At 44.1% G+C, this 25,812-nt stretch overlaps 1 protein-coding gene and 1 long non-coding RNA gene across 8 annotated transcripts in view; one reads left to right on the top strand and one right to left on the bottom strand.

Moving 5' to 3' along the window:
- Nucleotides 1-278: 278 nt before the first annotated feature.
- On the bottom strand, nucleotides 279-11,387 carry LOC135327842 (uncharacterized). The gene is made up of 3 exons (XR_010388286.1): nucleotides 10,884-11,387; nucleotides 5,839-5,910; nucleotides 279-4,131 (listed from the first exon to the last, which is right to left on the bottom strand). It is a non-coding gene; the product is annotated as an uncharacterized LOC135327842 (long non-coding RNA).
- Nucleotides 11,388-11,598: 211 nt separating this feature from the next.
- BACH2 (BTB domain and CNC homolog 2) overlaps nucleotides 11,599-25,812 on the top strand; it is a 195,729-nt gene continuing 181,515 nt past the window's right edge. For all 7 annotated transcript variants that reach the window (XM_064508785.1, XM_026093406.2, XM_064508784.1 and 4 more), the window contains exon 1: nucleotides 11,599-12,342. The gene's annotated coding sequence lies outside the window, so the exon portion shown is untranslated. The remainder of the gene's footprint in view (nucleotides 12,343-25,812) is intronic.

The following is a 25,812-nucleotide window of genomic DNA, read 5'->3' as shown; positions in this document are numbered from 1 at the left end:
GATGATTTTTCACCATGATTTAGAGAGGAGTGACAATGTGTTGCAGAAGTTTATGCACACCGCTAAGACTGAAAGGCAGCATAAATTATGAAAAACTGTGAGTGATTTCAGTAGATCACACATATACACCCCGGGCATGTAAAATGTAGTCTGAAGAATACAGTTTAACACGTGTAGGTGAAATAACAGTTCCTTCATGTGAAATGGCATTCTCTTCACTTGGTTGTTTCAAGAAAATTCAGTATAGCTCACTAAAGACATCCCTCCCACCTCTCCCAAGATGCAGATAATGTCACTTAAGCAAATAAAACAACATAAGCCATCCTAGATAAACAGACTGACACATCACATTCAGTTTCAGACCTTTGTATTTCGCAGGCTGCATTCCCTGTGTGGACATCAGTGCAAAACAACAGCCCTGACTTGGGGCTTTTGTTTGGTTTTTGATACAGCTATAGCTATAACTGAAGAGACCCTGGGACAGGTAATAGAAGTAGCGGCATGGACGACTATATGGTGAAAGGATGAGGGGAAATAGGCCAGATCCAGTAAAATATTTGCATGGCCCTCCTTATTCCTCCTGCTGACTGCTTGTTCCCATCCCTTGCTGCACTCCCAACTCACCTGGTGCCTCTGCCTCTCGCGAAAGGGGGCTCATGGCTTTCAAGAGCTTCCCAGCCCTCAACTTGCAATGAGCTACCATACTCACCATTCTTTTCTTCACCTTCTGAGCACAGTGGCTATCCCACTCCAGTGCCTTGTTCCTGCTGCCCCCACTCCACCAATCTGCCTGTCTTCCCCGGACTTACAGCACTGCCTCTTGCTAAAATGCAGAGGTGCTGCTGGCTCTCTACCCCACACCTCTGATGCTGGAGAGCCTCAGCACCGAGGAGCATCGAGCGAGCAGAGCACCTTGTGGCAGGTTATCAGGCTGACGGTTGCCTCGTGGCTGGGCTTTTGAGGCTGCAAGTAAGTCCCTGCTGCTCTGCCCTGTCCCCAGCCAGTCCTTCCCACTCCCTCCTTTGTGCTAGTCCTGGTCTTGTCTGATCTCCCAGTCAGCTGGTTCAGGAAGTTAAGCTGGCAGAAAACTAATCCTACAAAGAAATGTGTAGCCACTTTAGCTCCTGAACCAGCTTACTTCAGGGTCAGACAAGTATCAGTGCCAGCACAAGGGGGAGGAAGGGGGGAGAAGCAGAAAACACCGCCAGAGGTAAGGATGGGACTGCAGCAATGCTGATTAGAACTGTTTTGAGCTGTCTTGGAAGCACACCCTTAGGCACCAGCCTGCTTAGCACTGACAAAACTGAGACTTGTCTGCGCATGTGCAGAGCTGACAACTTCAGGCAGCAAATGCAAAACTTTAGACAAAAACCTTTTGGCCCTACGGAGCTTGGGCACCTCTTTGCTTAGGAGGCACATCTCTGTTCAGGAGTTCAGGGTCATATCTTCAGGCTTAAGCACTTATGTCCCACTGGGAGTATTTAAGCCATTTTTGGATCTGCCTTTCTGGTATTACTGTTAAGGTCCATGTGCTGGGATTTAAGTAACCGTTTGGAGATGTACATGGAAGAAACCCTCACTCCATGGAGAGAGTGTCGGGAGGATTATTGCTCCACCATAAAGGAACCCAGACCACTCAGTGAGGACACTCAAGGCAGTTCAAAGTCCTCAAAGGGAAGATTTGAAAGGGCTGCCTGCACTCTTAGCTGCATCAGTAGAAAATTTGGAGTAGGCTGGGAAAGAGAGGGAGTCTTCCAGGACACATTGCATATTTCCACAGAATAGCCAAAATGGAGCCTCTGCTACTTCATGAGGAAATGCTGGCAGAGCAGCAAGGAGCTGCCATCACTGCTGCCTTCCCTGAGCTCCTTCTCTGCCTTGTTTCTCTGCCCGCTGCTGCCCTCTCTTTTGAAACATGGGAGGCAGCAAGGCCAGGCAGCATCCCCTGCCTCCAGGCAGACCTCTCTCCTACGGAAGGACCTGCCCCAGTCTTCTAGAAGGCTAGAAAGTGGAGCCGCTAGGGAAGTCAATGAAAGAAATCAACTCAAAAACAATAATTTTGCAAGCAGGGGACAGGAAAGAATTAACTGATTCAGTTATGGAGGACTCAAGGGGAAGGGAGTGGTAGCTTGGGGATTTTTCATGTAGACTGTTAGGTCTGATCCTCAGGGCAGTGGGTGTTAGACCAAAGCTGGAAAACTTTCCCTAAACTAACAAAGCAAAAAGCTTCCATGCAGCGTACATTCAGTCCAAAGAACTTCCTGGTAACTCAGGTTATTGAGGCAGATTGTTGATTAGGATCCAAGAGAGGATTAGAAACTCTTTTAAGCATAAATAGTATTTGCAATTGTGTGAGTTAAGCAAACGGATACAAGGGAAATCAAACCCCATGCTTCAGGGCATAAACTGCTCTCTTGTGAGTCAGGATCAACCTTTTTTCCTCTACACATAGTTAGCTAGGTGCTCGCTGTGGTTTTGATTTGCTCTGAAGCATCGGTTATTGGATGCTGCCAGAAGCAGGATGCTGGACTAGATAGAACCATTATGTGTTTCTGTAGGGCAACCGTTTTGTTCCCATAGGTCTTCAGCAGCTCTTGGTCTTCCAAAGCATTAGTCCCTCATTTCCATAAGCACTAAATTTACTCTCAATTGCTAGAGAAATAAACAGGCAAGGTTGCATGAAGCATTATTTATCTACATGGCACAGACAGCATTTATTTTAACTTAATAGAGATATGCTTTTAAGATCTGTATAGGTCATTTTTCCAAGTAAGAAATGAATTATTTTTTGTATTCCATTTCAGCTGCAAAGAAATCACACAACTTCCAGAAGGTTTTGTATTTTGAGAAATATATATTTGTGGCTGTGTGGTTGTGTGTGTACATATATAAATATATATACACACACACACACACATATACATATCCATATCTATCTGTTGGTCCAAAAAAAGGTTTTGAATTACTAGCATTTCCTTACAAATTAAAGGCAGGCAAGAACCAGTAATGCAGGTGACAGAGCATGCACTAACAAAGTCTGCCTCTCCACACTGCCTCTTTGATGTACTTCGTCTTTGCCCTAAAGGAATTTCATTATCCTATGGTGAGCCAGTAATGGAATCTGTACTCAGAATCAAGCTTTCATAGAAAACGATACCTTGACTCTTTGTTCTGTACAGATTAGCTGTGTGTGGTAGGAATATGTTTCTATTTGTGTGTGATCTGAGTACACTTTGAATACTGATCTCCAGATAAAAAGGATAGAGATCTAATTTGACAAAAAATTAAATTCCTCTATCTTGCTTTATCTAAAAAAATTCTGATGCTTATCATTGTGATAAACATTTTGGGTGATACTTGCAGTGTTAAGATCATGTGAAAAAAATCTCTCCTCGGTGAACCAAATCGAGTGTCAAAGACCCTGATTTATAAAGAGTGCAGAGGGCTCTTCAGTACTATTTTTAGAACAATGCCGCAACAGATTTACACACAGAGAAAAAAAAACCCTACTCTACAGTCACTTAGGAGCAAAGTAGCATTTCACTGCATAATAATGAAGAACTAATTGCTCTTTGTCATCACTTTTTATGCAAATTGCCAAAGAATATTTGCCCAATGTGCATTTTACCTTTTAACAAAGAAAGTAGTCATGACAAACTAGACCAAATTTCATAAACTAAAGACAAAAGTAGGCTGTACCATACAGAAATTGCAGCTAGCAAGTCTATTCCTTTGAGGACCTCTATCAACTTACTCATGAAAGTCCATAAACAAAAAAAAATCTTTTGGCCTACATTTCTAGTTAAATTAAATTAATTCAGCTATTAAAAGACTGAAATTCCTTTTCATGGAACTTAATTGTCACTATTTGCATCTTTGTTTACTTTTTTCTTTTCTCTTGGGATAATCACCAAATATCACCAATTGTCATTTTCTTACAGACTGCTTTCAAGCTTCTACTCATTTCATTACGTCGATTTCAGACGTTGCAGCTTGCTGGTTATTTGTTTAAAAAATGTTTTCTTGGATTTTTTTTAAATAAAAAAAAATTATTATCAGTCTTAGATTTCATATGTTTTCACAACTTCAACAGCTGTGGAATAACATTTCCCTTTTGATCCAACGGCTTCACTATAAGAAAGAGAAATATATAATAAATCACCTTTGTTCTACATGAAGCCTTAATGTTTTAGTCATTCTGCAACTGACACTGAAAATTTGATATGAAAATTATCTAGATGGCAGACCAGGTCAAAATGCAGACATCCTAATGGACTGCATTGTGTCAAAGCATTTTATCCAAAAATATCCCAACATGCTCTTTTTTTTCTTTTTTTTGAGAAATAGAAGAAGGATATCACTGTGCAAGGAGTTCCTGACTTGCATGAGCAATGAATGCATTTGATAAGCTAGTTAGTCTTTTCAATCTCTAATTTTTACAAACTTCAAACATAATAGAGAATTCCAGCAGAATCCATTTCTACTCATACGCTATTCACAGCAGACCTTTATAGTTCACAACTTCAAGTTAACGTAGCAAAGAGCAGTTTTAAATTGCTCCAGTAATCGAGGTCACAATCGTTTGCAGCAGCTACAAAAAAATCACATGCAAACTGCAGGCCAATGCACTCTGCTTTCCCCTCTAAAACAGAACAGCCACAGAGGGTTGACCTCTGTCTTAAGTGCTAACACTTCAAAAACACTATCTGTTAATCAGAAAATATGTGAATATAGTTTATAAACATCTCTGCATGAAAAGAGCTATCTCCACTCATATATTTTCTGCCCCAGTCCTATGCTTAAATCACAAGAACATCCTGCTGTCCAGCCTTTTTGAAAAAAGGCAAAAGTGATCAATGTGATAAGTAAATGAATCAGTCTTTCATAATGTGAATGGAAACCCACAGGTCTATTGAGGTCCCAAGTTATTTGGTTACTATAAAGCAAAAAGCAAAATAAATGACCCCAGCAAAAGCCAAAGCTTTTGGTGTAGTACTGAAGTACCATAAAACCGCTTCAGAATTACACTGTAGTCAGGAAAAACAACTCCAAAATAGTTTGTCTAACAAAAAACTATCAGAGGCAGTGCAAGTTGTTGCTCCAGTATGGCCACAGCATGCCTGTTGACTGCCTTTGCCAGTATGTCTACACACTCCATATTCTCTGATCTGACCTCCTGCATGTCCTCCCCGGCTTACGTTCAGAGTCAGCACTATTCGTGATCTCCGTAAGCCTCCTTATGCTCCACTGATGTTTCAGCTACATAAAGTACGCATTATTATTAAACTGCACATGAATATTAAACTTCCTTTGTCTCTTCAATTTCGTATTCCCCTATGTGTATGTGTGCTATTTACTAGGCCTCTCTCTGAAGGCCCACTGCCATACTTTGCTGAGCTTCTTGGTCATGCTCTGTAACACAGACGCGTCTACCTCCAGTGCACTTGCATTTCACTCTCCTCTGCTGGCTTCTGTCAAAGCTAGCGGCTTTTCACTCTGCTTCCTCCTTCCCTCCCTTCTCCCCCCGCAACCTCCCCCTACTTGCTCCCACCTCCAGCACTCCCATCTTCTATCTCAATCCCACTAGTATTTTAATATCTCCATGGCTTCACATTTTCTGCCATCTGCTACATCCTGCATGACTCATCACTAGAGCACAACAGAAATCCCTCTTCATGCCGAAGCAACAGTACACTCAGCAGAGTACATGTTCTCCTTCATAAGCAAAGGAAACACACAGCTGTCACAGCGGCGGGGTGGCACCGAGGACCAAGGGAAGAGATTATTAAAGGCACAAGTGGCAGCTGGGCATCTAGTAGACGTTTCACCACCACTTACAGCTCTGAAGAAACTCCTTGTGATTCCTTACAATGCGAGCAACGTGTCAGTGTTGTGGCTGCACAATTCAGCCTGCAAGGAAATAAATAAATTTATTTGCATGAAGCCTCTGATACAGTTCTCCAATGAAAGGAGAATCATACATGCTAAAAAATCAGAGCTGTTACCAATCCAGTATTTGTGTTTGTGAGTAATAATTACCTCAAGGCTTTTACTCTAATTAATGGATTCGGGTCTAGTCAGCCACTAGTGTATGTGCATAAACTCTCATTGATGATAAAGACTATGTAGAGTAAAAGACTCCTTAAAAATAGTAATTTCTCAATGCAGAATAAGATTTTTTTCTTACTCATCTTTTTTTCCTTCCCCAAATCATGACTTAGGATTAAATCTTGCCAGACTAATGGTGTTTTTTGACATGTCAGAATTTGGACACAGATAGTTCAGAAATATTTCTGTTTTGTTGAATATGACATGGAACGAAAAAGCCTCCTTCCTGATATTTAGTGTCTAGAGCACAAATATCATCCCATCATATCTCAGCTAATCTTTGCATGTACCTCCTTCTTCTCAAATCCTAGAATTTTTCCCTTTCTGAGTCGTTTCCCTTTCCAAGAGGCTCTTTTTTTCCAACCCTCTTGTGCATTCCTTCATTTGCAGAATGACACACTTGACAAGGCAGATGCTTTGTTTGTGCTCTTAAGGTTTGCTGGAGACATTATCACTTTATTTTCTGGGTAACTGTAAAGAAAGAGGGTTGTAGAAACAATGGTTTTCCAACCGTTCTGAGCAAGTTTAGCTGCAACAAGGTGGCTCTTGGTGCACAGTTGCCCTTAAAGAACTTTCTGAGCTGATTTGTCTGCACCGCTTCGCAGTGATAGGGCCAGATGAACTGAGGTTTAAATATGTTATGTTCGATGGCCCTGTTTTGGGGCGCAGATTCAGTGATCATCCAGACCCACAGAATCAAGGAATTTGCCAGATTTCATCTCTGGAATATTAAAACATAACACCGTTTCATATTCTATTTTAAAATACATTTCTAAATGCAAATTCTGAAATATTACCTATTAATCATAAATAGTAACAGACATAGTGAAAAAATGAAAGTAATAGCAGATCTAACTAAAATCTCAGAAGGCACTGATTTGAAGACAAAGGGAGTAGTCTAAAGCCTTAACCTTACTGGCTACCTACATGACTTACTGTGGGCTGTACTCGGACTGCCTATCAGGGCATTTCACTGCAAGACAGCAGAGCGCTGCTAGGATTGTCTTTGCTCTGGGACTGACTCTGATCTCCTGCAGAACCAATGAAAAGAATAATCTTAGGCTATTCATTGTATGTGTCTAACATAGGTGTTGCAATTACTTTTCCCAAATTACTATACATCAAACCAAAGTCTGGCAGCTCTGACAAGCAGGCAGTCTGAATTGTTTACTGCTCTTTTTTGTAAAATGAAAATGCCAGAGAGACCCTAATGTTTGGCTTAGAGACCATACAAAGTGGTTTGGACATAACATATAAACCTTAATGATTCTTGACCCTCAGTTTCTTGACATGCTAAGTCAACAACTCCTTAAAGGTCCCCTTATATTATGTTATCTACATCCATTTTTTTAAAGGTCAGTGCCTGCCTTTTTATTTCCTGCCTTGCTCCCCGACACTATAATTTTAGTCTTGGCAACAATGCTTTGTTAGTGCTTCAATACATTTCAAATATTATATCTCAGTGGCTCCTCAAAACACCATGCCGGAGATCTGATGCTCTGTGCATGGCAAATGTTCCTTTGTGGAGCTTTTGATGTTATGTCAAGCCATGCTGTGGAGACATTACATTGTGGATCTTTGATATCATGCTCCATGACACTGTCTCCTTCTTAGCTGTCACCATTACTGACTCAGTGTGTGCTATTCATACCATCAGTGTTCATGGAAATGCAGTCTACCTGGGGTGTGTTAGAATCTGGTTGCAAAAAGACATATGGTGCATGTAACATAATCAGTAATCAACTCTGAATTTCTTAATCACTGCAAAGAAAATGATGCAATTTCATGAATTCTACCTGCACAACCCAGGAGAACATGTGCATAATTACCAATAATGACTTAGATCTGTGTGCAGGACCTGGGCTTATCCAGGAAAGCTGATCTTTTCCACCCTAGTGCTGCTGCGTAAAATGTACACTGGAAGGAAATGAAATTTTCCTCAGTTAAAAATTGCAAGGTTTGTCCTTATTTTTCCCTTTGTCTCTCCTTCCATTACCACTGTAAAGATGGAGTTGCAAAAGGTTCTATATCCACTAACATGCCACTCATTCAGTGTCTTCAAGTCAGAGGGGCTGAAGCAGAGACTGCAACAAAAGTTGTTCTGTGCAGTACTTTGGTTTCTTCTTGTAACTCTTTAAGATAGGAATTATCTATTACTAGGAAAAAGCCATTTGTTTTATAAATATGTGATTGAAATATCCTGCAATACACAAAGCTCTCCAACAAGTGGCACTATTAAGACTATTGAAGTTAAAAGATTGATATGCAAATGAGATCTCAGAAAGGGATGTTGGAACATGTTTTACAATATTGCATTCTATTTTAAATCTTTTAAATATACATATGAAATATGACTGAAATAGATATTCATAATTCAGATATTCTGGAAAGTTTTGTGTTAAAGAAAATACTAAAAAGTAGGTCAAGTGCCACAAGCTCAACCAGACAGTCCTTTCTAAAAGGATGAAGTCATGGAACTGTGGGGAAACTGCCTAATTAAGACGTTAGTAAAAGTAGTATGTAGCCAGGAAATCTGTCCATAGGGCTAAGCTAAAGCCAGTTCTTAAATGTATGGAGGTAGCCCTTTCTTGAGGATATTGCGGCATTCAGGGTAAACTATGCTTGAAGCAGTCATGGAATAACTTCTGGATTGCATGTCTTCACATTTATTCTCATCTTATTTTGTTACTGTTGCTTGACAAATGGTTAATCATTTCAAGAGACTATGTATGACTTCTCTTTAAAAAATTCATATTTGCCTGGAATATATGTTTGGCTGTATTTCAAGAAAAATGGTCCAGAAATAGTTACATATACAAAAATCAAGGTGTGAATATAGTTGATTGCAATGAAAACAGGATCAGACTGGATTTTTGTTACTGGAACATAAGCAGTTTGGAAGTGAATTAGGAAGCCAATGTACTAAAATATAACATATATAATATAAAAATAGTATTTTGAAATGGTAGGTTCCTTTTGGTTAGTGTAATATTCCTCCCATCTTTTCAAAACTAATTTGTCAGCTCTTCCCCAGATTTCTGGTGTATGACCAACAGATAAAACGGCCTGTAATAAAATCTGGATCTGAATGATATACAGGAATCCGAACTCTGTCTTCCACTAAGAGTGGAATTTTAACCTACCCTGATAGCAAAATTATTAACAGCATTTAGGTACCAAAGCTGCATATAGGTGCTTACTGAGATTTCGAAAAGCCTGTGTGTGCAGTTCCTACCTGGCCCTAGCTTCTTTCACTCTGTGCTGATTTCCATCCTGCTCAAGAGTGATCTTGTTTACACCAAAGTCACTGGAACTTTGATCACGGGGTACCAATAATTATAAGATCTAAAAGGGACAATTTTCCTTTTTACACTTACTTTAAGTCATATTGTAACATCCAATTTAAAATATCGGCCAGTGAAATAAATGCTAATTATTGCACTTTTCAGAAATAGGTGCTATGGACAGAGGTTTATACAGACTTTTTTGTTTTCTGTTTGACCAACTTTGACTCACTTGCGGCTTTACCTCCTGCAGTGTGTTGTAAATAACAGAATATGTGCACTTTGAATGCAGTGGTATAATGGGCATGCAAAGTGCTAACTAAAGCATTACAAATGCTGCATGCCTTTTATTTTTATCTCTCAGTCCTTCTGAATGTAGTATTTTTATCTCGTCCCAATAAAAAATTATTTTTGTGTCTCTAGGACAAGCAAGGCAACGAGACTCAGCCTTGCCAGCTTTTCAACACAAGACAAATCCCCTTACATACTGTAGGACTTTTGATGTGCTTAATGCTACATATGTCTGAGAAACCAGAACCTAAATGGCACTTGTGAGCAAGGTTTTATATAAGCATTACTTGGAAAAGGAAATATAAGTTTATGAGTCAAATTCTCCAGTGGAGTGCTATTATGCAGCCACATGTAGCTATGAAAAGTAGGTGTAAAATGCTACTAACTGAGAATGCTTTTCACTTTACACAAGCATACAGCCATGCTAAATGCAAGCCAAGGGAGAACTAAGCTTTTGAAAAGTGACAATGTGTCTGACATTAGATATGAAAAGTTGTTTCTGTGTTGATATGCAGTATTTGCATAGCTTTCCGTAGTCAGCTAGACTTTGAAAATGCAGGTAGCCCGATGCAGAAGCCATAATTCAGAAGAAGACATCAGTGAAATGACTTCATTGAAACTGCTCCTCGCTGAAAGAAGATTTGTAAAACACCGTGCGTCACCTGTCTATAGTGAAAGGGGGGGAAAGGGAATGAAAATACACGATAAAAACTGACATAAGCACAGAAAAAAAACCCAAACATATACATTAATTACTAAATATGCTTTTGCTAGCAGTAGGTCACCATCATTTTTTATTGACATTTACTGCAACTGCAATTTCTTTTTCAAGACCACTGACCCAAGAAAATGTAACCCTCTAGTTATCCAATGCCCTTTAATTAGAGATGCCTCCAGAGATAATCTCACTCACAGCCCCCATTGTGAATCATTTATTTTCTAACTTTCCGTTTTATCAGCACTCTTTCATCTTTATGTTTTTCTGTCCTAACCCGGTTGAATAACTTGGGCTTATACAATTCAGTTTAGTCATTTACCAACTCTCACAATTGCATTTCATGTCTCATGACATTTGGGGTCTTTCTCAAAAGCACTGGCTGCTGGAATCAAGGTAACTCGTAGGAATCCCCAGCTTTCCGATTCGTAAAAGGAACCACGGTGCCAGGCTTTGGGATGGGGAAAGGGCTGGAAACCACGCACCTTGCACCCTCCGAGACGAGGCAAAGGACAAATCGTGATCCTGTGCTGGGAAGACTGTCGGGGGGCTATTTTCGTTTATTAATCTCGGGAGCACTTATCTCTGCTTGCGATGTTTGGCAGGGCTGACTCACGATTGCTGGACGCTTGCGGTTGGCAGTGTAAGTAGGATGAGGTTTCTCCGGGGGCGGAGCGCGTAAAATATCACCAGGATCAGCGCCGAGACGCCAATGTCACGCTGGAGCATGAGCGAGGGGGTATTTTCTGCCCTGCCCGTCAAACCTGCCGGCCGCAGCGCCGGGCCCGGCTCCCCGCCGTGGGGCACCGCGACGCCTCTCCCCCGGGCCCCGACCTGCCCCCGGGCCCCGACCTGCCCCCGGAGAGGCGCTTCGCGCACACCACACCTCACGCCGCCGCCGGCCGCCCCCGCCGCCATGGCTGTCGGCGAGGCTGCGCGCCGCCCCCAACGGCCCCTCGCGGCGAACTACGACTCCCAGAGCCCCCCGCGGCCGGCGGCGCGAGGCCAAACACGGGGGCCGGCACGCGCGCAGGCACGCACGCACACACACACACAGACACACACCCGCTCCCGCCGGCCGCGCTGGGAAAGCGCCGGAGGGAGGGAGGGGGCCGAGCCCGCGCCGCGCATGCGCCTCCCGCCTCCCGCCGGCGGGGAGGGGCGGGGCGGGGCGGGTGGAATGTCAAGCGGCGCCGCTATTCGCGGAGCGGCCGTACGCCGCTTTCCGTGCGTAGGGGCCGCGGCCGCCGAGGGAGCGGGCGCTGCGCCGTTGGCGTAGCGTTGTTGTGAATGGAGCGGGGCGGCGGGGCGGGGAGGATGATGTCAGCCTGCGAATGTCAACAATGTAGCGATTGAGGGGAGGAGGCGGCGTTGCGCCGGGGCGCGCGCGAGGCGGCGGCGGGGCGCGGGCAGCCCGCAGAGCGGGGGCAGCAGCGGCAGCGGCAGCACCGCCGCCTCCACGTCCTCCTCCTCCTTTTCCTCCTCCTCCTCCCGCTCCGCCGGGCGGCCAGGGGGCACCGAGCTGCCACCGCCGTGCGCGGCCGCCGCCGGCCCCGGGTGCCGCTCCGGCAGCGCCTGCTGCGCCCCCCGCCTCCTCCGCTGCGGGTTTCTCTCCTCCTCCGGCCCCCCGCCCGCCCTTCCCCCTTTATTTTTCTCCGCAAGACTTTGGCTCTGGAAGCAGCTGGTTCAAAGCAATCGCCATGTGATGAGCGGCTGCGTTTGGGTGGCTTTTTTCTTTTCCCCCTTTTTTGGGGGGGGAGGGCGGCTGTAGGTTTCTGACCGCAGAGAAATATTAATAAGAATTTCCGAAACAAGAGCAGCAGCAACCAGAGCAGCCCCCCTTCCCCTCCAAAAAGCCACAACAAGCTTCTCCCCCCCCCCCCCCGCTCCGCCCCCCGCCCGGCTGCAGCGAGCGGCGACCCGCGAAAGTTGCGCGGCGGCGAGGTGAGTGCGCCTGTTCGCGGTGCTGCGCGAGGCGGCCGCGGGTGCGCGGGGGGTCCCGGGCCGGTTCGGTGCCTCCCGCGCTGCGCGGCTGTTTGCGCGGGGCGGGGAGTGCGCCAAAGGCGCCGAAGTGTGCATGTGTGTGTGTGCGTGTGTGTGTGCATATGTGTGCGTGCGTGTGCGCGTGTGTGTGTGCATATGTGTGTGTGCGTGTGCGGCCGCGCAGCGCGGGAGGCGGCGGCAGCGCGCAGCGTGCGCGCAGCCCCCGGCGCCCTTCGCGCTGAGCGCGGTTAAGTACCGGGGGCTCCCGCCGCCTCCGGCCCCTGCAGGCACCGCTCTGCCCCGCCGTGCGCGGTGGGTTTTTTTTTTTCTTCCCTTTTCCCCTGTTTTTTTATAGGTTCGGAGGGAGATGTTAACTCCGATAGCAGTTTCTTGGATCATTAAAACGTCGCGTGTAGGCAAAGGCGGTTAGCTGCGAAGACGCTGGCTGTCATGAACGACGCGAAGTGTGAAATCATGCCTCTCCTTTTGTGGAGCAGGCTATTTTTGTAATGCGGCGGGTGCCTTGCTTAAAACGCCTCAGTTATCGTGAGATCACTGTGCCCTTATTACCGACGCCCTGGCAGCGCTGAAGTAAACTGCCTTTTTCATTCTTCAGGATAATAACAAACGTGAGGCAGGGGTGACACCTTATTAGAATTACTCTTTAGGATGTTGGAAAGATCGCAAAATTACAGCGTTGCTGTTTGCTCTAGCTGTAGACGCACCAGCGTTTTCGTGATGAAAACCCATTTTCTGAGACTTCGGAACTGTCACTAAACTTGTGCAGGTTTTAATTGGTGTTCCAAGGCTTGCACTAAAAGCAAGCGTGTGTGGTGGTTTTTTTTTTTTTTTTTTTTTTTTTTTTTTTTTGAGGCTGAGATTTGTCTGAGATTGTGCTGTAGGTGGTGGAATGCTCTGCACTTTGAAGAGGGTGGTGGTGCTTGGGTAAATTGACTTCTTCAGGTATGTAAATACTGAAATGTGAGATAATTGCTTTGGATGAGATGGATAGAATAAAATGCTTAAGACGGTGTGTTAAGCAGTTGTCTGTTGGGCTGATGTAGTTTTAAATGCTGTTCTAGGAGCTTTTGCATATGATAGATAGAAGTTAAATTCCACCTCAGATGTGAGCTTGTTCTCTTGAAAATCTGCGTTGCCTTTTGTATCCAGCTGCCTGGGCCTCATCACCAGGTCTGGGTACTTGTGCAGCAAAATGGATCAGCGTCGTACTTCTCTGCAGCATATTGAACCTGTGCTTCCAGCATCATTTTTCACATCTGACTGTCCAGCTTCAAAGGCAGGTGTGAAGGTGCTCTGCAAGAAATGGAAGGAAGATGTGTCTAACTGGGAAGGTAGAGGATTGAAAGTAAGGATCAGGTCTCTACCTCTAGTTTCCCTGTTAGTCTACTCTGTAATACCGGACAAGCCATCTGAACAGATGTTCCTCTATACGTTAAGCTCTCAGATGGGCAGAATTGTCCCTAGTGATGTTGCAGATAGAGGGGTTGTCAGCGTATTTAGAGGCCCTTTGCAGAAATGCTCCGCAGAAGCAGAGGCTGCATTGCTGGGCAGTGCTGGGCAGAGGTGCTCTGCAACTGGCACTTGAGCAATTTTGTGAGAACTTCTGTGTTTGTGAGGACTGGATGGGAAAGGTGCACGCAGCAGGCAGGTGGCTGATGTACGCACTGTAGAAGACAGATCCCAACTGGTTAATCCTCAGCACTTGTTTATGCCCAGGTATCTCACACTTGGAAACAGAGCGCTCGGGCTGGTGTTTTTAGCCCTTTCCTTGCCTGGGGACACGTCTGGTGGCATTGCTGCCGCGCGTGCGTGAAGGACGCGTTCATGGTGGAGGTGGGCCGCCCTCCTCTCCCTCGTTCTTTGCTTTCCCTCGGTCACTCTGCAGGAAGAAAGCATAGGTAGGTCTCTACAGAGCTAGGCATGAAGGAAAGTTAGAGATAGGACATGACCCTCTAGCAAAGAATAATGGTCCAGATCCCAATAAATAGTCACTGACTTGACACTTCCAGTACTCTTCGTATGAGGAAATTCTGGTAAATGTTTGACGCTGTAGAAGGCCTCAGAGACTCATTGAAATTAATGACTTTAATAAAACCACCATACTGTATAGCAGTCTTACACATCTTTTTCTGTGTGTGCATAATTAACAACAAAGAGAGCTGAAACTAAAACTCCCTATAGATGGTGTGTATTGTGGAATAAGTGACAGAATTTGCTCGCCTTTCTTATTTTAACTTTCATTGCTTGATTGTTCTGTTCTTAAGTGTGATGGCTATTTTTCTTAACGGGGCTGCAGTATGATTGCCAATTAGTTATTTTCCTGAGGGTTTTCTCTAAAAATATCTCCAGCCATGAAAAAAATTTCCATGATCGCATCTTCTCTCAGAGAGGTGTCCTGTCACTGCATCTGTGGCATTGTTTTTGGTAGGGCATTACATCTGCAGAGATACAGAGGAGACCTCTCGGAGTGCAACTAACAAGCGTTCGTAGCACTAAGCTGAAAAATGAGATGTATAACATTAGTATTTGTGAGGTAAAAATTACAGTAGTAATTAAATTTTTATATAAACTGTCTTTATAAAAACTATATAATAAACTATTGGAATAAATTGAATAGCATTTATTGTGTGATTTGTGAACAGAGTCTCTTGTGATTTTAATTCAAATAGTATGAACACTGTATGGTCAAATGAAACCGTATGTGCCTTCTTGCTCAAAGGAATGCTCACTGAATGGTTTCTCAGTTTACAAGTTGCATGAACATACCTGTAGTGTTTAGCAAATTTGACTTACATCTGAAGGCATGCGTGCTTCCATCTTTCATCTCTTGATTTGGGTTTCCATCCCTATCAATTTGGGGTGTGATCATTGTATATTAGTGGTTTCTGGGGTGAAGTGTATTAGGGGAGATTTACCAGGCATTCTGTTAATGTGTTGAAGAGAATTTGGATTTAAACTGTTAAATGTCAGCTTTCTGTAAGCCTAAGTTATTCCCGCTGCTCTCAGTGCTCCTCCTGACTACAAACGCTTTAAGAGAATGTGAAAGGGACTCATTTGGTTATTGTCGTTCTCCACTGATATTTGAAGAGGTGCCTAAATGATTCTGTTGTAGTAGCTGAATGGATAATAGATTCCTACCCCCAGTAACTCCCTAAGGTTTTCCAGAATAGTGCTCAGAACGCTTGCTCAGCTTTTTGCAAAAATGGTCATCATTTCTTTAAATTCAGCCAAAGGACATTAACCTTGGCAACTGCCTGAATATTAAACATTCATTTGAAGCTTGCATCAAGAAGATGTAAAATGCATGAATATAGCCAGCTGAGTTGCAATGTGTTCATTTTGCTTTTTAGTTAGGCAGAAACATCTTTGTAGTGCATTGAAAAGAGTGCTACTTACTGTGCCACTGTTGGACTATGAATTATAATTTTAAAGCAGGCAAGCAGTGGAATGCATACAAATTTCTTTGTGGCCAGTGATGAACTTGAAGCTCCTGAGTTAGTAGAGCTACTAGCATTGATTAAAGAGCAACCACATGTTCAGAACAGGTAAATAAAAAGGAACAAGGGAATAGGTGCAGGCAAACCTTTATGCTAAAAGTTTATGTCTATGCCAGAGCTTCGATCCTTCCAAAATTGGGCTTAGACTCCTCGGCTGCCTATTGATCTTCTTGCAAGGAGAGCCACTGAAGCAATCTGAGGAGCGCCTGCTGTGCTGTGCTGGGGACCCGGCAGATCAATAGACTCAACCTGAACTTCATCTGAAGCAGGGTGCCTGCAAAGGGCATAATGCGGTGAGGGGGCTGCTGGGGTGGAGCCCCTTAGCAGTATCAGTAGCCCCTTAGCCCTTCCTTGGTCTGCTTTGCCTCTTTCCTTCCTCTCCCTTTCCTATTTACACCTCCTGGTGTAAACCCACCCTTGGAGCAAGCTGTGACATTTTCAATGAAGTGCCTCAAAGGAGGAAGGGGAGGAGGAGATGGTGGTGGTGGCTGCAGGGGCAAGAGTCGCGGGGACCCGAGGCGCACTGCTTTCTTGTCATTCTTGGTGTCGGAGGTGACCTAAGAGTCTCAGGTCCTCTGAGATTCATTTCTAAAACCTGTAGTTTGCATAAAGTTTGAATGATGGCTTTCACTGCAATTGTGTCAACAGAAAAGATGACTGAAGATGTGTTAGGAAGAGGAAAACTTGGGAACTTCCAGTTGGCACCTGGTGGGAGCTGGTACGGAAGCTGGAAGCCTGTTTCTGGTGCTGAGCTCCGCAAGCACCCGCCAGGCTCGGGCGGGCTTTGGCATGCAGGTTCAGAAGGAGTCTCCCTGCTCAGAAAAACAGGAACTGTTTATTGTTTGCCTGTCGCTGCGCGGTCTGGGCTGTAGAGCAGCAGGTTTGCCTTTTGAGAAGAGGAAAGGCAGTTTCATCTATTCAAATAAAAACAGCGAAAGCAGAGCGACCCCTTGAGCCTTAATCACAGCTGACATCCATTGAGGTGTTTTTTTTCTTTATAAGCGATTGCTTTATAATTTAAGCCTAAACTAGGAAAACAGGAACTGTAAGTGTGGAGGTGTTCCTCTGCCAACGATTTGCATACAGCCTGTTTTTTATTTAGTGGGTAGGTGTGTTCAGTGTGTGCGAGAGCAATTTAGCATGTCAGCAGTTTCCTCCGAGCCGCTCGCTCTTGCTGACTCACGTGTCTGGCGCAGCCCGGAGCTGCCCTCGCGATGAGCTATCCATAAGCGGAGGCGCAGGCACAGAGAGCACCCGTGTTCTGAGGCTGTTTTCAGTTCTCCGGTCACTGCCTTGCTGTGCTTTCCTTCCCCAGTAACATCCAAATACCCTGTCATTTTGACAGCCGGGTTTTTTGCTATGTGTTGCACGAGGTAGAAATGCGCTGCACCTCTGCGGCGGTCGCGTTTGAAGTGCAGCTGGTTACGGCGAGTGTTCAGCAAGAGTCAACCTCCCCATTTTATTTGTTGTTGTTGCTGTTTCTGGCTTTGTTTTGCCTTTTTTTTTTAATGTGAATGGGACGTTGTATTCACCAAAAAATCCCCCGCAACGCTGGTCCCGCTTTTCATACAGCAAGCTGAGCATACGAATAGTGATTTTCCCTAGACCATCACCATAGTGATTTCCCTAGACCGTTTCCCCTGCCCATCGCCCCTTTTTAGGGAAGAATTCTTCCCTTAAGCCAGCAAAGAATTCTGATTCACACCCAAAAACCTGATGTGGCTGTCTTGAATTTTGAGCATTTTGCTCGGTCTTGGAGTCTGCTTTCTTATCCCCTGTGCAGCAATAGCGCCAGCCGTTAGCACGTAAGGATTTCATCGTTTGCATAAAGATGAAAACTTGCACTCTTGTTTAACTGTTTCTTTATTTACAGACTCTTTTCTGATTACTCATAAGGTTCCTAAAATGATGACTGATGATTTTTAACTGATCTTCTTGTTGTGGTTTTTTCTTCTCTCCTTTTTTTTTCTTTCTTAATCTATCATGAAAGCCTTTGCAGAAGGGGAGTGCGTGATCTTTCTGCAGTTTGGGGTTTATTGTTACAGCGCTTAAACTCTTAGTCCTCTTTGGGGGGTTTCATTTTTTTGGAAGAGGGCGAAAAGTAAGCGATCACTAAAAGTGAGATAAACAAAATCAGCTGGTATAAAACAGGCTTTAATAACAAAAAGGTGAGTTCTTGTCTCCTGTTGACTAAAAACAAAACTACTCTGACCAGTAATGAATAGAAAACCACACTGAGAGCTTTGTAACACATGAAGAAAATGGGTGTTCTTGGTTTCCGCCAATACAAATGACTCATCAGTATCAGTAGGGTTTCTACTTCTAATAATAAAACTGTGGAAGACCTTTAAAACATGTGGTTTTGGCCCCTGCTCTTAGTGAAAGGTTGGAAAATATTACTTTGAGCTTTTTTTTTTTTTTTTTAAACTTATTTTAATGATTTGCTGTGCAACAGTGAGAGATCTCCAGCCCTCCAAAAAAACCCTAATTGTGCCATTGGTTGCGGTGATAAAATCTTCCCCTCTCCCATCTCCTCCCTGCAGCGAGTATTGTCGACGTTTAGCCTCGATGTCGGAGATGTGCATCTGGAAAATATAATCTATTTATGTCGAGTGGGGGGAAGAATTGGCACACTACCTCGTCTTGCTGAGCTGTTGTTCTCCACTTCTATTCCTCTCAGATAAAGAGAGGATAGTAATATTGCAGAGCGACCTACATTGCTGTTTGGGCTAGGGTCATACGATCCCGACAGGAAAGTAAATAGAAAATATGAATTGGAGAATAAGTGGCAACCGGCAGGATGCATGTGTTATTACCTAGGAGAAAACGAACATTTTCCACTACCGAAAGTGATACTGAAAAAGAAGGCAAACCGGAAAGTGATCTATTAAATTCTTGTTTTTTTGAGTAGTAGTTTTCAAATGTGCTGGCACCCTTAAAGCTGTTTACCTCTGACACTGAAGTTTTTTGTAAAGATTGTGCTGTGTGCTCTGTAACAGTGCAGCAAAGCGACCCTTAGTGCATATTGCATTTGGTTTGAGCTTCTGTAATGTGTAGAACACAAGGGTTTTTTTATGTTTATGTACAACCAGAACATGCCCTCCGTGCTGTTATAGTATATCAAATTTTAATTCTTTTTTGCAAGGAATTCTACTTGTAATACTAGTCCAATCAGTGTATTGTGATATGCTCCATTAATTGATAGTGTTGCTGCCTGCTATCAAGTTGTCTCTGTTTTAAGATGTAAAGATCATAAATGAGTCAAAGGTAATCCTTTCTTCCACGTTAGTGAAAATTTCAACACTTATGAAATGTTTACTTTGCCTGTTGTTGATATATTTATACTAGTAAGTTATTCCTTATAAGGATGTGATAGTTCTGTGTTTCTCATTATTCTATTTTAAAAACAGGGTGTGCTTTAGAAAAAGAAAAAAACCATTCTGGGGTAGATCCTCAGCAAATCTAGAGCTATCCAAGCTCCCTCAATATCAGTGGGCAACCTTTACCACTAAATGTTTAATTTGGATTTTTCTGATATATCTTAGATATGTTTGCTGGTTTCTTACATAACCCGACTGATGGACAGTCTTCATCTTGTAGCTTCTTACAGGGAAAAGCACACTAAAAATAGAGTTGCAGAAGCCTGTGGAAATATAACTTTGATACATGTGAAAATCCAGTTGTTTGTTACATGGCAACAATATGAGGGATTTTATTATTTTTAGTTTGGTATAGAAGAAAAGGATAACTTCCATTAGAATAGGCTTGAAGAAGTTATTTAAGGAGAGTTCTTACTGAAGTCCACAGAATAACACTCAGTAAGGACTGCAAAATACGGTGTCTGTTTTTATTCAGAGTTCAAAAGGATGTAGATTCAGTGTTCTGATTCCAGCTTGTTTTTAGGAAATCTTGCCATCAGAAGTGTCGTGAAGGTAGAATGACAATAAATGAATAGCACATCTAAATCTCATCCACATCCTGAACTTTGCTTGCTTGGAAACAAGACTCATGTCCCAGATCCCTGAAGGCTGGTCCCAGGAAGGGCAGTAGGCGCTGTCGCTACCTGAATTTGAGATTACCGTTCCCCCCCTCCTTTCTTTGCACGTGGACTGGCATCTGCCTCATCCCGCAGAGAGCCAGTTGTGGGAGCTAAATTGCAGAAGATGATTCGCTTTACGCGTAGGGTTAGCTGGTTGAGTTTCCTGCAGGGTCTGACAAGGACCTGCATAAGGGAGAGGATGGAACCGTATAGAGCTGCCCCGGGGGACACTTGGCTCCCGAAGCGACCCTTGCCGAGCTGTGGGAGGTGGCTGCGCCACGCAAAGGGAAGGTGAGGCACGTCCATGCCGGGTGCGCAGTAGCGGCTTTGGGACCCCTCAGTGCTCTCTCACCTGGCTTCTCTGCCTGGACCAGTTCAGTATTTTATCTATCACACAGATAAAACAGCATAATCCTGTCTTCCAGGTGAGTGGCTTCAACACGGCGTTTCTGCATTGTGGCCCACCTCCTGAAGGTCACCGCACGCTTGTTTTTGCAGCACGGTGAGCTGCGGGAAAAGGTCCTAGTCCAGCCTGCGCCCCGTCCAGCCTGCAGCTTGGCTCCGAGGCCTCGCTGCCAGGGCAGGAGAGATCGGGGCGCAGACTAGGGCTGTTTAATTTGCAACGGACAATTGCAAGAAAAACTAGACAAAAACAAAACTCAGTGAAGCAAGCCTTCCTCTCTTCTGTCCCCCTGACACTGTGCAAAAATAGTGTGGTGCAAATAGCTGTTGTTATTCCCACCTGATTCCAGGCACCCCTCGCCTTTTCTGTCTAACCAGACCTGGTCGTGTCACCCCTGCCATGGCGGTGAAGAACTCTCAGAAATTCAGATTTTAAACCTGGGTTACACCTGAGGACATGGGAAGGGTGGAAAAAGCACATTAGACCTAGAACAATTTTTTCCTCCCCCCTTCTTTTTAGCCCTGGCTAATTTTCTGACAATTTGATGAGTTAAACCCTGGGCAGCTGTGATAGCTGGGGCACTGCTGCCTCTCCTCTCCTCTGGCCTTGAACAAAAGTGGTGGGGTTTGGGCAAAGCTGAACGCTGTCCATGCATATCAGGCCAGTGCCTAGGACTTTGCTAGCAAGATTAGAGTATATGCAGACTTCAGGTGAGGTCACGCTCTCAAAGAGGGAAATCTGAATTCTGCTTTGCTTTGACTTTAGGTATCTAATATGCCCGAGGTGAGATACTTCTGTATGTAGAGCCTATAACCTGCAAAATGCTTCTGACTCCTCCAAGATTTAACTTCATTTCTCACCCTGTATTTATTCCTGTAACTATTTTAAAACGTGTACTGAGGGGGTGCAGAATTCTTTTTACAGAAAACCAAACAAATTAACAGCTTTAAAGTAGTAGTACGATATGTCAGTGAGCTAACCTGAATGTAAAACTCATGGTAAATTTTAAAATTGTTGTGCAGTTTGTCATAGCTGGAAGTTCACAGGCAGTGATGTATAAATATTCTGCAAGGAAATTTTTTGTTTGTCTTTTTTCCCCTTCTTGTTCTTCTTCATTTGTCTTATTTTAGACTAAAAGTAGAGTCAGTGATTCATTCCATAATCTGTTTCTTGGACAGTTAGTCATCTGCCAATTTCTATTAACTTTCCACTTTGTTCATAAAGTGAGTAATGCTTAATGCGCTAACCACCAAATTCCAAGTTTAAAAAGCTGTGAGCATCATTAAAATAGTCTCCAAACTTTCTCTTTACAATTTTTACCATTCTGTAAGATCAAAGCAAGTAAGATTTGGCATGTGATGCAGTATAGCTACAGTCTAATTGTTTTGTCTAGCCCTGGTTATTAAATCAAAACTCAAGGCTGCAAATGTAATACACAGGTTGGTGTGAAACAGAACTTGTATATTACTTGTATTTCTTAATCACTAATATTTCTTGTTTTTCGTCTCAACTCCTGCTTCCAACAGATAAATAAAGCCTCCTTTTTTCCCTCCCCCATTGATTGCCATCACTTTATTAATTTATATTGTTCCCTACCTCACCAAATTGCAATGCTATCGAGACTCATTTAGTGAAAGTAGCTTTGTCTTGCAAGGAAAACTGGAACTGATATTAGCTGGCTCCTGCAAATATTTCTGTTGCTTTTCATCTTTTTCTTTGGTGGAAAAAAATGATTGTGCTGTTGAAGTGTTATCTGTGTAGAACTTGAAGCTATAAAGCCTTCATATAGAGATTGGGAGATATTTTGATCTCAAGGTGATGCCAGTCATATCTGAAGATGTACACGGTACTTGTTTGAATCACCCATAGAATTTTTTTTAACTACTTTTTCTTTCTTGTGGAAACTGGAGTACTGTAAATAGTTACAAGGTCAGTAATGTCACAAGAGAACTTTACAGGACCAAAGTCTTCATGAACTGTTCTGAAATAACATGAAAACTCTGACTTCAGCACTTGGCAGCAGAGATATTCAAAGTTAAGGAGAGACTTTAATGCTACAGGAGTGTGTGTGTTGCTGGGGGGGGGGGGGGGATAAACATCGACACCAAAAGTGGTTCACTTGGCCGGACGCTTTCTGGGTTCCTTTTGCAAGCGCCTGTTCCCCCCCATACACCTGCACTCCGTTTCTTGCAGTGAAGTTATCTTTCTGTCTCTAATCTCTCTGTATTGTAGATCTTTTTCTGATATCCCCAGTTCAATGTTGCAGTTCTGTAAGCACAGAAAGCGGTGGATGAAAAGGAAAAGCCTTCTGTTAGGGCTGCTGGTGGTGATCTCCTTACCTCCTTCTGTCTCAGAAGAATAGTGTCAAAGCAGAAATCTGTCACAGGAAAAATGTATTTGGCGTTGAAGAAAAGGTAGGAAAGAGCCATTTCCTCATTTCTAGTCCTTGTAAATACCCAAAACATCCAGATACCTGTGCTCACTTGCAGTGCAAAGAATTACACCTTCTAAAGGTTTTCTTTTCAATCTAACTTTGCTCACCAGTGGGGTTTGAACAGTTCAGTTGAAGCTTTGGACGAACAGCAAGGTTGGGGATGCTTATTTGAACACCAGCCTTTGAGATTTGCCCATCCTGATTGCTTGCAGATTTTCTGACATCAGTGGTTTTACTTAATGCATGTCTCTTTATCAGCTATCACATTTCAAAAATTACTTGTTTCTGGTTCAGTCTGTGTTTCAGTTTTTAAACTTTACTTTCAGGACTGGTGGTGGTCTGGGATTTGAAAACTTCTTGAATATGTCTGCTTCTCAATTCACAGAAGCGTGAACGGAGCTTTGGCCTTTTGCTTGAAAGGCATACAAGAGCCAACCTGTATGAGTGCCGTTCCCCTGCCTTATTGCAAACAAAAAAATGAAATTGCATAGGATCCCATGTGGACGGACCCAGAGGTTGTACTGGAATAGCCCAAGAAGCTATCTCTGCGTGATTAGGATATTAATAAAATGTTCCTTTATTCCCCAAAAACAAAATTCACAACTTCCTAGGGGGCTTTGAACCAGTTAAGGCAGATCTGCTGTCTTCTCCAGCCCTGTTGAGCTGCCAGTGCAGATGAGCACACGTACGGCCCTGCCGCACTGAAGAAGGGGTTGCCAGGTGGGCAATCTGTGCGAGAAGCCATCCGCTGCCGAATCTGCTGCCTCTGCTCTCTCACCCCAAACACCCTGCCTGTGGCCCACAGCAACAACTGTTTCGGTGCTCTGATTTAATCCTTCAGAGCATGGCTAGGAAACTTCTCTACTTGCTCTTTTGGGAGGGGAGAGAGAAGAGTAAGGGCTGGGGTCCTTGTGGCAGCTATTGGTTTGGTTCTTTGCACTTTGTGTGTGTGATAGAAGAAGTGGTCGGTTCAGCTTGTTAATTTGGTTTGATTTTTACGCAGGTAGTCTGTCTAATGATGAGAATTTGTGCGATTTTGTTAGATTAAGAATCAAAGTAAAATAAAACTGTGAGGCATGCTATTGTTTCCAGTCTTTTCCTTTGGACCTTCGGTGGTTAACGCCAGGAGACAGACCCTTCGTAGTGAGCTGGCATGGGAGGACACAGGCTCCCAGGTTTTAGGGGAGCGCGTCTGGTTTTGGGGATTGCACAATTGCCAGGTTGGAGCATCGGGTTTTGGATCACCTCTGGCACAGGAGGTTGCATGATTTATAACCCTTGCCTTACCTGGTTTAACACCTGGCACAACTGGTTTCTTTGGCTGGGAAGAGACTTTGGGACACACTAAAAATGACCAGTTGCCCAAGATGTTATATTTGTTGAAACTGCACAAATACCCTGCTAAGGGCAGTGGCGGAGCGTTGACTGTTGTAAGCTGAAACTGCATTCAGTGCACTTTCTTTGAGGAAAAACTTTTTTCCTGTCTTCCATCTGTTTCATTCTAAAGTCTCTTTGAAAATGGTCCCATAATGATGGGCACATCAGTGTCCGCCTCCTGAGATGAAAAGCGTCCTCACGTTCATCCTCGATTTTGAGGTGCGACATGTTGGAGTATGCGTAGCCATGCAGGGATTCTCCTGTGTATTTATAGAGCAGGTGTCTCCCTCGGCGATTTGCTCTGCAGGTGCAGCTCTTCTTCGGTTAGAGAAACCACGAGCTGAAATGATCGTCCGAGTGAAACAGTTTACAAATAGCTTTTCAATGTTTGGTGTTTATTTTTAACTCTTTTCCCCGCCAGTGGGCCCCTCCCTGGCACATTAATGGGTCTGAAACAACTCAAGGAAGGAAAATCGTTGTTGCAGAATATGCAGATTGCTTTAATAGTTTCCAAGGGACCCTCAGAGAAAAAAAAAAGGTCATAGTGGCGCAACATACGGGTGAAGATCTTCGCCCTTTCCTTACATGGGCTTCTCCTCTGGTTTTATTCGGGGTGGACGTATGCACGGGTGGTAAAACCTCATCTTCCATAGTTGCTGGGTTTTGTTCTTCTGGTGGTGGGGGGGGTTCTGTGTGTGTTTTAAGGGTTGATACCTGGTGAAAAGACACAGAGTGAAGGCATTGAAAGCCCATGGAGGCAGGGTGCCCCGTAGCACCTGCGAGGGGAGCCTGGTGCCCCATGCCGCTGCCAGGCTGCAGCTCGCCGCGCGCCCCAGCAGCACCTCAGTGCGGTCCCCGCCACGCCGCGGCAGACACTTGCCGTACGCCCTTTTGCCCTAATTTTGGTTTATTGCAAAGAAGTTATCTCAACCGTGCTGCTGCATCTGAACACAAGAGGAAATTTAGATGCTTTTTGTCTTTTTTTCCTTTCCTTAACCCCTGCTCAATTGCTAATGGAAATTTCTGGTCAAAAGGGCAGAATTTCGTTGCTACGCGTTTAATCTTAAAACCACAGCTCCCGATACCCAGGACGCAATCATGCTAATGCCCTGCTTACTGTCTTTTTCCAGTGCTGTGTAGGTGTGGGTAGGTTACGTGGGGGGGAAAGGGCAAGGGAGAGAATGGGATGGAGGTGCCTCTCTTGCCCCTTCAGCTGTATTTCTGTTGGGTTTTGGTTTTTCTTGTTTTTTTTTTTTTAATAAAAAAATCTGCCTGCAAAGTAGGTTGATCTTTGCAAAAAAGATTTGACACCGATCCTCCTTGCATGTATTTTTGCACATGTGCCGCTAGCTGCGTGCGTACTTTGCGGCGGGCGCAGTGTAGCTGGAAAGTATGTGGGAGCGCGGCTGCTTCCTCCGAGGCTGTTACAGGTGGTCAGATGCGGCTGGGGGAAGAGGAGGAGAAGCACGGCGCGAGGTATGACACCCACTTCCTTTGGCGTACATTGTAATGTACTTAACCCGCTTGCCTCTGGCTGTACACACCCGGCGGCAGGCTCTGCTTGCGGTGGTTGTTCTTTGCTGTTACTGATTTGCTGGTGGAGGTTTGTGACTAAGGTTGCGGTTTAATATGCCCTTTTTAGGTATGTGAGTGTTTAAAA

This window comes from Dromaius novaehollandiae, chromosome 3 (assembly GCF_036370855.1).
Source record: "Dromaius novaehollandiae isolate bDroNov1 chromosome 3, bDroNov1.hap1, whole genome shotgun sequence".
NCBI classification, from domain to species: domain Eukaryota; kingdom Metazoa; phylum Chordata; class Aves; order Casuariiformes; family Dromaiidae; genus Dromaius; species Dromaius novaehollandiae.
The sequence above is the reverse complement of the archived record's forward strand: the minus strand, read 5'-3'. Positions and strand labels throughout refer to the sequence as shown.